General features: G+C 51.3%; 2 non-coding genes across 2 annotated transcripts; one reads left to right on the top strand and one right to left on the bottom strand.

Annotated features, from left to right (window-relative positions):
* Positions 1-7,773: 7,773 nt before the first annotated feature.
* TRNAT-AGU lies at positions 7,774-7,847 on the top strand. Its single transcript has one exon. It is a non-coding gene; the product is annotated as a tRNA-Thr (tRNA).
* Positions 7,848-12,003: 4,156 nt separating this feature from the next.
* TRNAF-GAA lies at positions 12,004-12,076 on the bottom strand. The gene has a single exon. It is a non-coding gene; the product is annotated as a tRNA-Phe (tRNA).
* Between the last annotated feature and the right edge of the window lie 764 nt (positions 12,077-12,840).

Here is a 12,840-nt window from a genome sequence, read left to right as displayed (position 1 = left end):
GCTCCCTCGGTCGGCAGCTTGTAGCTGGTGCACACACTGCAATGCCACGTCTGGCGACAAAACTGCCCTGTTTTGGTGACAAAATAAAACCACCTTGACAAGAGGCCTAGAGCTTTTTGCAGCAAATTTAAAGCTACAAATTGTCAGTGTAGATGCTGCTGCTCATTATATCACCATAACTGGCCTCCACCAGTATCCCACCATGCCTGCCGTGAACTCGCTGGCCTGCATTCCTGCTATAGAGGCTGGGCCCCTTCCCTTTCATAGCTCCAGAAAGTTCTGACAGCTGAGCTGCTGTCTGCACTGGGGCTGAGTTGATATAACTGCATTGCTTGAGGGGGATGTAAATTTTTTAAACCCCTAAGTAATGTAATTACACCGACCTAATTTTGTAGTGTAGACCTGTGCAAAGAATCATTCACGCACCTTGGGAGTAAAACTTCCCCTGCTCCTCTGCTTTACAGACTCCAAAAACAGGCAAAGCTTGTCAGGGCCCAGTGGGACTGGTAGAGAGTCAGGTGTGGGCAGACACAATGCTTTAATTGACAACAGGCACCATGGCTTAGCTACTTAAAGCCTCTGTTTTGTAAACAGGAGATCCTGGGTTCAACTCCCAGGGGTGCCTTTGGGAGATGCTTTTGGGGCACCTGGTATTGGTACTGTCAGAAGACAAGATTCAGAGCTAGATGGACTATTGGTCTGGCCCAGTGTGGCTGTTCTTATGGTTTAAATTACACTCGCAGGCACTGACAATAGAGTTACTGAAAGTTTGGGTGTTAAGAGCTGATAGGTCAGTGGTCCAGTCCCCTCAACGCGGTTTTACCATTTCCACTCGCTAAACTTCCTCCCAACCTTCTGGGCTCCTAGAGCAGGGGACTGAGCCTGAGCCCAGACACGGACACTGCAACTTTACAGCCAAAGCCACATGACCTTGGTTAATATGACATGGGCCAGCCATGGGTGTTTCATTCCACTGTAGTCGTATCCTAACATTATGTCTACACTGTGATTAACACACCCAGGGCACCTATCTCAAAGCCCGGCTCAGCTGACTCAGGCTTATGGGGCTTGGGCTGCAAGACTATAAAATTACAGTGCAGACAAACAGGCTTGAGCCCAACCTCTGAGGCCCCACGAGGGGTGAGGGTTTCTGAACCCAGGCTTCAGTGTGAGCACAAATATCTGTACATGTTTTTAGACCCTCAGCTTTATCTCCAGGAGCCCAAGTCAGATGACCCAGGGCAGCCCTGCTGCCATCTTTATCCCAGGAGAGATGGACTCTAAGGGTACGTCTCCATTGCAATGTAAGCCCAGGCAGGGCCGCCCAGAGGATTCCGGGGGCCCGGGCTCTTTGGCGGCGGGGGGCCCCGCTTCGGCGGTAAGTCGGCGGCGGGAGGTCCTTCCATTCCGGGACCCGCCGCCAAAGTGCCCCAAAGACCCACGGCGGGGACCCCCCCGTCCGCCGAATTACCGCCGAAGCGGGACCCGCCGCCGAAGTGCAGCCCCCACCGCGGGTCTTCGGGGCACTTCAGCGCCGGGTCCCGGAACGGAAGGACCCCCCACCGCCGAATTACCACCCAAGACCCGGCTGCACTCTGGTGGCGGGTCCTGCTTTGGCGGTAATTCGGCGGCGGGGGGTCCTTCTATCCCAGAGAGGAAGGACCCCCCCGCCAGCGAAGACCGGGAGCGAAGAAGCTCCGGGGGCCCAGGCCCCGTGAGAGTTTTCCGGGGCCCCTGGAGAGAGTGAAGGACTCCGCTCCAGGGGCCCCGAAAAACTATTGTAGGGGCCCTGCTGGGCCCGGGGCCTGGGGTAAATTGCCCCACTTGCCCCCCCCCCCCGGGCGGCCCTGAGCCCAGGTGTGGCACGCTGTGCTCAAAGCAGCACCTGGAAGCCCCATATTCACCACTCTCATATAATGATGACATGGTTTGTACAAAGTCTGCCTGGTGAGGTATCATTTCAGAAGTCTTGATCTGTTGAACATTAATATCTTGTTGGATTGTGTGTGTAGCATTGGTTGGGAAGTTATGAAGTTTTGCTCTGTGTGCGTTACTGAGATATGTTATGAGGTTGGGAAATGCCCCCCACCAGCCTTTCAGGTGTGACAAGGGAGGAGCCAGACTTGCTGCTGGCCCATTGAAGGGATCCACACTCCCAAGGACTATCCCAGGAACCGTGTACAATGCAGGCTTCTCCGAGATAGCACAGAGACAATGGACACTGCTTGACTCACATGGTAGCAAAGGAGCTTCCTAGCAAGTTGGAAGAAACTAAGAAAGAGGGGAAGAGACATCGTGACTTGGCCTCTCTCCCCCACAACTTTGTCCTCCAGGTGTGCTGGAAACACATGAATGTGCCCCCATGAATGTTCCTCTGTGTCCCCCTAGGAGTCATGCCCCACATTTTGGGAACCACTGAACCCTACTCGCTAAGCAGGGGCTAGTGATGCCAAAGCCCAGGGAAAGGGAGAACAAGTGCGGGGCCCCCAGCACTGGAACCATGTGAAGGGGCTGCAGGAGAGGGGCAATGGCTGGTGGCCCAGGGAGTTAAGGGCAAAGGGGGCACAGGAGGGGGCAGGAGTTAGGGGTGAAGGAGGCACAAGGGTTGGGAGTGCAGGAGCTAGCGGTAAAGGGGGAGTGGGGATCATCCAGGGGCAATGGGGAAGTGCCAAAGTACAAGCTTTGCCCAGGGCACCATTTTCCCTAATGCTGGTCTGAGCAAACAATTGGAAATGACCCTTCAGTTAGAACAGAACCATTGTGTAGAAAAGCCTTTGATTAAGTGGTGGTGGCTGAGTGCTCAGGAAAAGCAACTGGGTGTCTTTCTGTGGAGGTTTGATTCTTGCCTGCTAGGCAAGGCTGGTGTGTGGTGTCTCCATGGCTGTACTTTCAGTGTCTGATCACCCACGGTGCCACAGGGAGCCAAGTCTAGACATATTCAGAGGCTCTATGCCAGGGTTTCTCAAACTTCCTTTCACTGCAACCCGCTTCTGCCAAAAAGAACTTACTACATGGCCCTGAAAAGAGGGACCAAGCCCCTCCCCACTGCGCAGAGGCAGGGGAGACAAAGTGAGGGGAGGGCAAAACCAGAGCTTGAGGGATTCAGCCCTGGCTGGTGGGGCTGGTGGGGCTCAGACTTTTGGCTTCAGCCCCAGGCCCAAACAAGTCTAATGCCAGCCCTGGCGACCCCATTAAAATAGGGTTATGACCCACTTTGGGGTCCTGACCCACAGCTTGAGAACCACTGCTCTATGCTGAGGGGAGAGAGTTTTCCTGTGGGTGTAGTTAATCCTCTTCCCCAAGAGGTGGCAGCTATGTCAGTGGGAGAAGCTATATCGGTGGGTGTGCAAGCTGTGGTGTTTGCCACATTTAAGAAGTTTAATCAAACCCCATTTTTAAAACCACTTGTGGTGTGGGAATGGCAAAGGACCTCGATGAAGCAGGGTCTGTCCGTCAAAGTCCTGGAGATCATGAGTCCATTCTTTTATTGTCATGGGGGTATAGCTCAGTGGTCGAGTGCTTGCCTGTCCATCAATTGCTCTTTGGTTCAAACCCCTGTGTTCTCTTATAACCTTTTTGCTTTTTTTTTTAAAAAAGCAAAACATTTTCATTTCCATTCTCCATTATGTTCAGAAGCTCCACTATACGGGGGTGCTTGATATGCATGTAAACACTCAACATTTCATTGTCCAAATGCATAAAAACCTAGCAAAGCTGTCCATCAGCTGAAATCAGTTCCAATCCTCTAAGTGTCTAGTTTATGTTTTCATCACTTAAACAAAGGGTTCATATGAATGTACATTTGCAGATCCCTCTTCTCCAGATGCTGTGCTGTGCAGAAGAACAAGAACCACATCCAGCTGCAGTTCAGGAGTCTGATGACCAAAGAGCCACCAAATGTTTTGAGGGCTGGAGAAAAATGCCTTCTAGTGAGCTATTGAACGAGCTCAACCTGTTTAGCTTATCAAAAGAAGATTGAAAGGTGACTTCATTGAAGTGTTGAAGGGCCTTAATGGAGAGAAAAGGCTGTGTATTAAAGGGCTTTTTAATCTAGCAGAGAAAGGCATAACAAGACCCAGTGGCTGGAAGGTGAAAAGAGACAAATTCATATTACAAATAATACACAAATATTCAACAGCGAGGATGATTCACCAGAGGAACAAGCTACCAAGGAAAGTGGTGGATTCTCCATCTCCTGATGTCATTTAATGACGACTAGATGCCTTTCTGGAATGTGTTTGCTCCAAAAGTAGCTACTGTGTCATACAGGAGGCCTGTGATATGCAGGGGGTCAGATTAGATGCTCTAATGGTCTCTTCTGTCCATAAAGTTGACTAATTTCTGAAAAACTGAGCGTAGCATTGGGAGCAGCATCTGATGTTTTCCTGTCTAGCCGGCTTGCTTCCTAGAACGAACACTCCTTGAGTGGGGTGATCCACGTGGAGTAGCTCAAACCTCCAAAGTGCCTGGGCAGGGGCAGGACATTAGCACAGCAAAGGAGGGGTGTGGCAGTGACATCACAAAGGCCTTTTGCAGGACCTCAGACTATTGGTCAAAGGTGGTGGGGAGGTGGTGACCTCACAGAGAGATGCTGACATCAGCCAGGCAGGACAGGGGCGAGGGGCCAGGGAAACCTCAGAGACCCCTGTGGCTTTGCTTCAGCAAGTCTCCTTCTCCAGGTCTCTCTTTGAGGACTGAGAGAGTATTCGGGTTCACGTACGTGAGCGCCAGCAGGAACCTCTTTAGAGTTTTCTCCTTCCCTTTGCCTGATTTTACTAGAAAACAGACGTCCCTGTTTAGAAGGTCAGAGCCTCCTTGAGGTTTGAAACCTGTTCAGTCTGATCCATCTGGTGACAGTTGAATTCTAGGCATGGAAAACACGAGCTTAAGGAGGCAGAATTTTATTCCACACTTGGGATTTTGTCCCATAGAATCACTGGGGATATTAGGGTTTGTCCTTTTTGCTTCACCTTTTCCTCCATCCCTCCCTCCCTCCTTCCTTTCTCTTCTTCTCTTGCTTCTTTTGTCCTTTCTCCTGTTCCCCTCCCAACACCAGGAGCAGTGTGTGTGTGTGTGTGTGTGTGTGTGTGTGTGTGTTCTGTGTAAGACACTGCACGCATCTAAACAGACCACAGTTCCTGAAAACACGCATGTCATGAACTTTGCCCGGCCACCCGAACGTTGATGTTGGTAAAACGTCCCCTATGGTCCACCAGTGCTTGCAGCACCATTGAAAAGGAGCCTGATTTCTCAGCAGCTGACGGTGGAAGAGGTGGATGATAAGGTGCGAGGAGGTGAAAACGGCCATAACTGCAGCGGGCTCCATGCTCGCAGTGCTGTGGCGTCCACGCTGTCACTGACCACAAAAGTGCACGAACAGATTTCCCGCCGGCGCTTTCAGGGAGGGAGGGAGGGCGTGACTGACGGTTCAATGATGACAGTTACCCAAAACCACCCTCGACACATTTTTTCCCCCAGCAGGCATTGGGGGCTCTACCCAGCATTCCAATGGGCAGCGGGGACTGCGGGAACTGTGGGATAGCTGCCCACAGTGCACCGCTTCCAAAGTCGATGCTGGCCCCATTAGTGTGGACTCACAAAGTCGAATTAGTGTCCTTAGTGTGGATACACAAATTCGACTTCGTAAGGTAGATTCCACAAATTCGAATTAAGTTGAATCGAACTACTCTTGTAGTATAGACATACCCACAGAAAACAATCTTTATTGCCATAAACTTTCACTGGTTCTTTGCTTTAACCCCTAGGAATGTACCTGTTAGACAATCAAAAGAGTTTCTCCATTTCTGTGGACCTCAAATCTGAATTCAACATAGATATTTTATACTACTAACATTGTATCAAAGTATTAATTAAATGTTAACTTGAGACCATGGGCGGAGACATTATGTAACCTGTTAACCATTGGCTGCTGTTTTATCTTGTCTTGGTGCAGAACTTATCCTGGGGTGTGGAACTGCCTACCCCGTCACTTTCCCCCGCCCATGGAAAACCTATATATTCTGCTGTAATCAATTGACTGACAGTGTCTCTGAGCCTAATAAGCCAGGTGACACTCCACCAGCGCTGTGTGTAATAAACTCCTATTCTTGACCTCGACACGGTGTAGATTTATGTCCTTCACAGACACCTGCTGAATAAAGAGGAGATTCAGCATCCAGCACCCAGTGAATGTGGGCTGAATGTGTCTCCTCTCCCCACAGCTTGGTGATCTTTCAAGGAAATGGAGAAGACTGCCTTTGCCTAGCTGTACATTGCTTGCAAAAGAAGCAGGTCTTTTTGGTGACAAGTGTTGAAAGGATCCACTAGACGAATGTGGAGACAAGAAAAACATCCCCCAACTGAACTTGCATCTGTGGATGCTGAAGCCACAACACAGAGCACTAAACGCTATATGACCACGGCTGGTGTCAGAAGAGTCTCTACCAAAGCCTTTTTCCACCACCAGGAGCCTCTCTGTGCACAGAACTCCTGGTAGCTTGATGGCTGCAGGCAGTGGAGAGCTCTATTTTGGCATCTCTTTGTCTCTTTTGTGGTGAACATCTGCAGTGACTGTTAAAGGGCCTCTGGATAGTGGTCTTTGGGAAGAGCTGGCTGAAGAGCCTTCCTAGTAACCAGGAAATCCTGGCTTGGCCTGACAGTTCTTCCTTGCTGAACCTAATGTCTCTGTTGGCTCCTTTTTTGTATCTCTTTTCATAAAAAAAAAAGACCTGTCAGCAGAATCCTTCTAAGTGGTGGTTCAAGACAGAGAGAGCCTTCCTTGCGGCTGAGTCTTGGTGCCATGGGGCATGTCTCACCACTGCAGTGCCTCCTGTTGGCCGTCCTGGCAGTTAGCTCTGGTCCCCCGGTGCGCCTTCATCCAGTGGCGTCTGGCTGCCATCTGTTCTATCATTAGGACCCATGTCACTCTCAGGACTTCAATGTCCTCTTATGGACACAACCCTCTGGCTGTGCCCCACTCAGTTCTCTCCCCCCTTACAGGGGGCAGCCGTCCTCTACCCAGACACTTGCATCAGTGGCCAGCTGCAGTCCAGGGTGTATCCACCTGTCTCAGTGGCGACTGAGGCAAAAAGGGTGCACCTCTAACCCCTGCCATCTGTTTCCCTGGACCACTTCCCCACAGACCTAGCACCTTCCTCCGCCTTTGCATCAGGGCCTCAGTCTGACAGTAGTCTCTCAGGAGGTCACTCATGCTCCTCATACCCACCCAGCACTACTCTGATCATGGTGCCCTCCCTTCTCCATCCTTCAGGGCAGCCAATCCTCCCTCCTCAAACTCCAAGGAGTGACTAACTCTTGCTGTGCTGAGCAGCCCTTTATATACGGGCTGCTCCAGCAAGCCTTCTCCTGATTGGCTCTCCCAATAAGCCCTTTCCTGACTGGCTGGGTTCGGCGCAGCCTCTGCAATGCTGCCTTAATCTTTCTCCTGCTTGTTTGGGGCAGCCACCCCACCACACGTGGAAAGTGGCAAATGAGAAGTCTAGAGCTGAAGGAAAGGTTACCATGACTCAGAACTGAGCTGAGGTTGCTGCGACTGAAACACAGATCACTAACCACTATATGATCACAGTGGCTGGTGGGAGAAGCACATGTTAGAAGCCCTCTGTCAACTTAGCTGTGGCTTTCTGTGCACGGAGAGCCAGGCACCTCAAGGTCTGCAAGTCTTGAGGGAAATGGGAAATGTCTGTACTTTAGACTGTGCAGGCGTTGTCCTAGACCATCAAATGGAACAGTTGTAAATATTTTTCCAAGGCAGGCACCATGGCTTAGCTGGCTAAAGTGCCTGTTTAGTAAACAGGAGATCCTGGGTTCAACTCCCAGTGGTGCCTTGTTGTATGGCTTTTGTCTCCTCTACTCACATTTTCCTGTGTCTTTCTAGGAAACAGAAGAGACCTCCCTTGGTATCCAAATAATATCTTGCTAAGGAAAAGGCTTCTTTGGAGAGAAGCATTGGAAAGAATCAAATCACAAGCCTGGAGCTGATGAAAAGGCTGCTGTGACTGGCATTGGCATGGTGGTTGCTTCAACTGCAATTGCTGCAACACGAGAGCCTGTGCCACACGTCCTTGTGATTCGCTGGGGATGTCCACACACAGAGGCCATGTCACCTTCCTTTTGATTGTCAGTGATGAGAAATGGAGCAACTGGGAGAAAAGTCCCAGAGACCAACACCGTGGCTAAGCTGGCCAAGGCACCTGCCAGGTAAAGTGTAGGTTAGGGATGCAGCACCCAGTGGTGCCTTAACAAATGTGTCTGCTCTTCCCACCTTTTGGTCAATCTTTCGAGGAAGCAGAGAAGACTGCCTCTGCCTTGCAGTGCAAATGCTTCCAAAAGAAACCGGTCGTTTTTTTCTGACAAGTGTCGGAAGGAGGCACCTAAGAAACGTGGACAAGGAAAAGGTCATCATAACTCAACTGGCATTCATGGCTCTTGAGGCCACAACACAGAGCACTGAAGGACCACATCGGGTGACAGAAGGGGCTTTTTCAAAAGCATTTTCTACTAGCAGGGTCCTCTCTGTGTACAGAATTTCTCATTCTTTGGTGTCTGCAGGCCCTGGAGATCACTATTTGGTATCTTGCTCTGTGTCTCAGTGAACATCTGCTGTGGCTGTTGAAAGTCTGTGACGGGATCTACAGGATACAACCTCAACAGTAGGACCCCTGTGTTGCCGACCTAAAAGGCCTGAGGCAGCAAACAGTGGTTCTTGCCCGGTGTATCTCGCTCCAATAGACACACCAAGGTGGAGAAGCAGTTAAATGTTTATTTGAGTTCTCAAATAACAGGATGCTCGGAGACACACACACATCTCAAATCGAGCACATCAGACATAAGCTGTGTCTCTCTTCTTATACACAAGTCCAGCTAGGTATCCCTATTACCCCCCACTATCTACTCCCCCCTCCTATCCTATAAGTCCCCTCCCATATAATAGACACATTGTATAGCTAAGGATTACATTAAACAGGTTAAATCATTCTTGACAACAAGCAATTCATTTTCTTAGTAACTTTTCAGGGCTGTTAGGTTAGTTTACTTCTGAATTTATTACCGTTCCTCCCCCCCTCCTCCTCCTAAACCAGAGACGAGTGGCCTCTTTTTACTATCTGCTGGTGCCAGTTACACTGATAAGAAGCTTTTACACATTCCATTCTCACTTCTAACCTAGGAGTTCAACTGAAGTTTAACATGGAGGGACTTTGGACAAGTACAAAATAACTTTGGCTCATTCAGGCCTAGTATAAATGCCTGATGCCACCAACACCTGTGTCCCACCACCTGGATTCCCTCTCACACTGTGATGCTGTGACAGGCTGTGAATCTCTGGCACATATTGCACTTACACAGACATCCACAGGTAGGGACACATCTAACTGAGTTACATGAATGCTTCTCCCAGCCACTCACAAAACTAACGATAGATAAAGAGCCTCCCGCCAATTCCCCCCAGCTCTGCAGCCTGGCACCCCTGGATCATACCGCAGGAAGGGCAAACCACAGCGGCTGCCTCCCCCACATGCGGGAAAACAGCTTGACCTGCTGGCTCCACAGACTAAGTCACCAGGCCTCCAACTTGCCCCATTCGACCCAAGGGTTGGTCTTGTGGCCAGAATTATTTGCAGTTGTGATTTCCCCCAACAGTGCCCCACAGGGGTCCAGGAGCAGCTCCAGCACAGGCCCCACAGGAAGGCTTAATGCTCGAGCTGCAGCACGTGCTGGGCAGGCTCTAGGCCGGGCTCCCCATGGCAGGAGAGAAGAAGAAGACTCGGCTCCTGGAGGGGCAGGCTGGGGCTTCCTGGATCCCATTTGCTCACAGCCAGTCCCCCACCCCCACTCCCAGGTTGTCAGTGGTGCCCCCAGGTCGGCCAGAATGGAGCAGCGGTTTTCACTGCACCAAGTCCACTTATGGCTTACAGGCAACTCCAGACCCCCCACAGCCCACCATCTCGGCCAGAAAGGAGCCCACTCCGCCTCCCCATTGCTTCTTTTCCTTCCCCCCAGGACCCCGCTTCTCCTGGCCTGCAAGTAGCCTCCCTGGGATGCCAACAGGCAGGCACCGGGGTCTATCTCCCAGAAGCCAACTGCATCTCCATGGGTTCAGCCCTCAGAAGGGCAGGTGGGGGCTTCCTGGATCCCAGTTGCTCACAGCCAGCCCAACCCCTGCCTCTAAAGCCATCAATCTATAGGCCAACTCCACGGGCAGAGGAGGCCAAGCCACAAGCCTCCAAAAGGTGACACACCACACTCCTCTAGGTTCTCCAGACTGATGCCAAGGTGCTTTCTCCACTGATGTCAGCACCCTCTGTCATGTGAGAGTTGGAGTTATTCCAGGGACTGGGCAATAGGAGAAGGAGGCGCGCCTTCCTCAAGAGCAAGGGGATTTGAGAAAAGGAAGCCAGCATGTTTCTGCACCAGAGATCTTTTGCATGTTAAGCAAATGTGATAACCATGACACTACAAAAACTCTATTTACTTGGTTGATGCTTGCCCTGACACACACCAATGGGGAAACAGAGCAAGTGGTGGCAGCCCTTCGATAGGTCAGCTGGCAGAGCAGAGGACTGGAGCCGGTGCTCAGGAAGTCGTCCTTACGTCCCCCTTCTGAACCTTGCTTGAAGGGGAGCTTCTTTTTCTTCCCCTTGCTGACAAAGAGCAAGAGAAGAATGAAAGGTCAGGTGGGCCAACTCAGTGCAGAAGCCCATGCTGCCTTTTCCTGCTGCATAGCCTGAAATGAGGGATTTGTGGCAGTTAAAGGAACTGCTGCACTTTCAGAAAACAGCCCACCGTTGCACAAAGGGGGAAAGAAGAGCCCCCTCCCCAAAGCTTGGGATTGAACCACAGACCTTTAGTCTCACCCAGCTCAACTACTTCAACAGCTGCTAGGTTTCTTTTTGGCCTATTGCTTTTCTGTCTGGGATGCTTTTGTCAGTGGCCCATTAAGACAAGATTCGCTTTTGCTTTCCTTAGCTGGCTAAAGCCCTTGTTTCATAAACCAGGAGATCCTGGGTTCAACTCCCAGTGGTGCCTTGGGGAGTGGCTTTTGGGGCACCTGGCATTGGCTACTGTCCGAAAACAAGATTCAGAGCTAGATGGACCTTTGGTCTAGCCCAGTGTGGTTTTTCTTATGGTTTAAATTACACTCACAGGCACTGATAATAGACGTTTTGCAGCATGAGCTTTCGTGGGTGAATACCCACTTCGTCGGATGCAAGCAGTGGAAATTTCCAGGGGCAGGTGTATATATAAGCAAGCAAGAAGCAAGCTAGAGATAACGAGGTTAGATCAATCAGGGAGGATGAGGCCCTGTTCTAGCAGTAGAGGTGTGAAAACCAAGGGAGGAGAAACTGGTTCTGTAGTTGGCAAGCCATTCACAGTCTGTTTAATCCTGCGCTGATGGTGTCAAATTTGTAGATGAACTGAAGCTCAGCAGTTTCTCTTTGAAGTCTGGTCCTAAAGTTTTTTTGGTGCAGGATGGCCACCTTAAGATCTGCTATTGTGTGGCCAGGGAGGTTGAAGTGTTCTCCTACAGGTTTTTGTATATTGCCATTCCTGATATCTGATTTGTGTCCATTTATCCTTTTCCTTAGAGACTGTCCAGTTTGGCCGCTGTACATAGCAGAGGGGCATTGCTGGCATATATGCAGATGAATGAACCAGTGATGGTGTGGCTGATGTGGTTAGGTCCCTGGTACTACCCTTGCTCAGCTGCACAGAGGAGCTTCCATCCCCAATCCCTGCCTGTCACTGCCCAGCAGCCCTCTGGCACTATTCCTGAAGGTCACCCTCCCTTGCTCTCTCCCTGCCATGTTGGGAAAGACAGCTCCCATCTCTCCTTGTTAAAGGTCAGGTGGGCCAACTAGGGGCAGAAGCCCATTCTATGTTTTCCTACGGCAGAGCCCAAGCTCAGGGACTCACCTTGGGTGCAGGGCACTGCTGTGCTCCCAAAGAACAAGCCACCCCTGCACAAAGAGAGATAAAAGGGGCTGCCAAAGCCTGGGATTGAACCAGGGACCTTTAGATCTTCAGTCTAATGCTCTCCCAACTGAGCTACTTTAGCAGCTACATAACAGTATTTTGGCCTGTTGCTTCTCTGTCCGGGATGTTTTTGTCAGCAGTTGCACACAAAAAGGACAGGAAAACGAACGGCTGCTCCACACCCCACCGGAGGCACCCGGCGCCCTTAGCTGTGGGGAGTAAGAAGTGTCTGTTGGCTGACAGGGCCTGTCCCCGAGGAGCTGGAACAGCAGCTGCCGCCTCCCCCTCGGCTCCAGGCTGTGGGAAATGCTCATTGCCTGGCTGCATGGGCAGATGCTGCTCCCTGCTCTGGAGAGCGTCTGTATTGCTCTGTCAACCCCCCGTCTTCACTGAGCCAGTCTGGTAAGGTCCCAAGTGCCCCCTCCGGCCTGGCAGCTGAGAGTCTGTGCAGACATCAGCCCCCCTGCCAGCCCCACAGGCAGCAGCAGCGCCAGCCCCCCAGCACCACAGGGGCACTCAATGCACTTCCTGTGGAGAAATGGCTCCTTGGTGTCCAGCTGCTAGAGTGAGAGCCAGGAGAGAGCAGTGTCTGGCTCACCGTGGGGGAGAGAAGAGACCTGGTGAGTGCGGATCTCCCTCAGCCTCCCCCGCAATGCTGGTCAGTTGTATTGTCACTGTGATAGTCAGTGCTTCCCTTCAGGGCCGGCCCTAGAGGGTTCTGGGACAAATCCCCCCTTTACTCCCCAGGCCCTGCCCCCACTCCACCCCTTCCCCCATACCCCCACCCCTGTCCCATCTCTTCCCAGTCTGCACCTTCCTGCCCCATTCCTCTCCCTCCCCCACCTC

The sequence above is a fragment of the Mauremys mutica genome, unplaced genomic scaffold, assembly GCF_020497125.1.
Source record: "Mauremys mutica isolate MM-2020 ecotype Southern unplaced genomic scaffold, ASM2049712v1 Super-Scaffold_100186, whole genome shotgun sequence".
NCBI classification, from domain to species: Eukaryota; Metazoa; Chordata; order Testudines; family Geoemydidae; genus Mauremys; species Mauremys mutica.
This window is presented reverse-complemented; position numbering and strand designations above follow the sequence as displayed.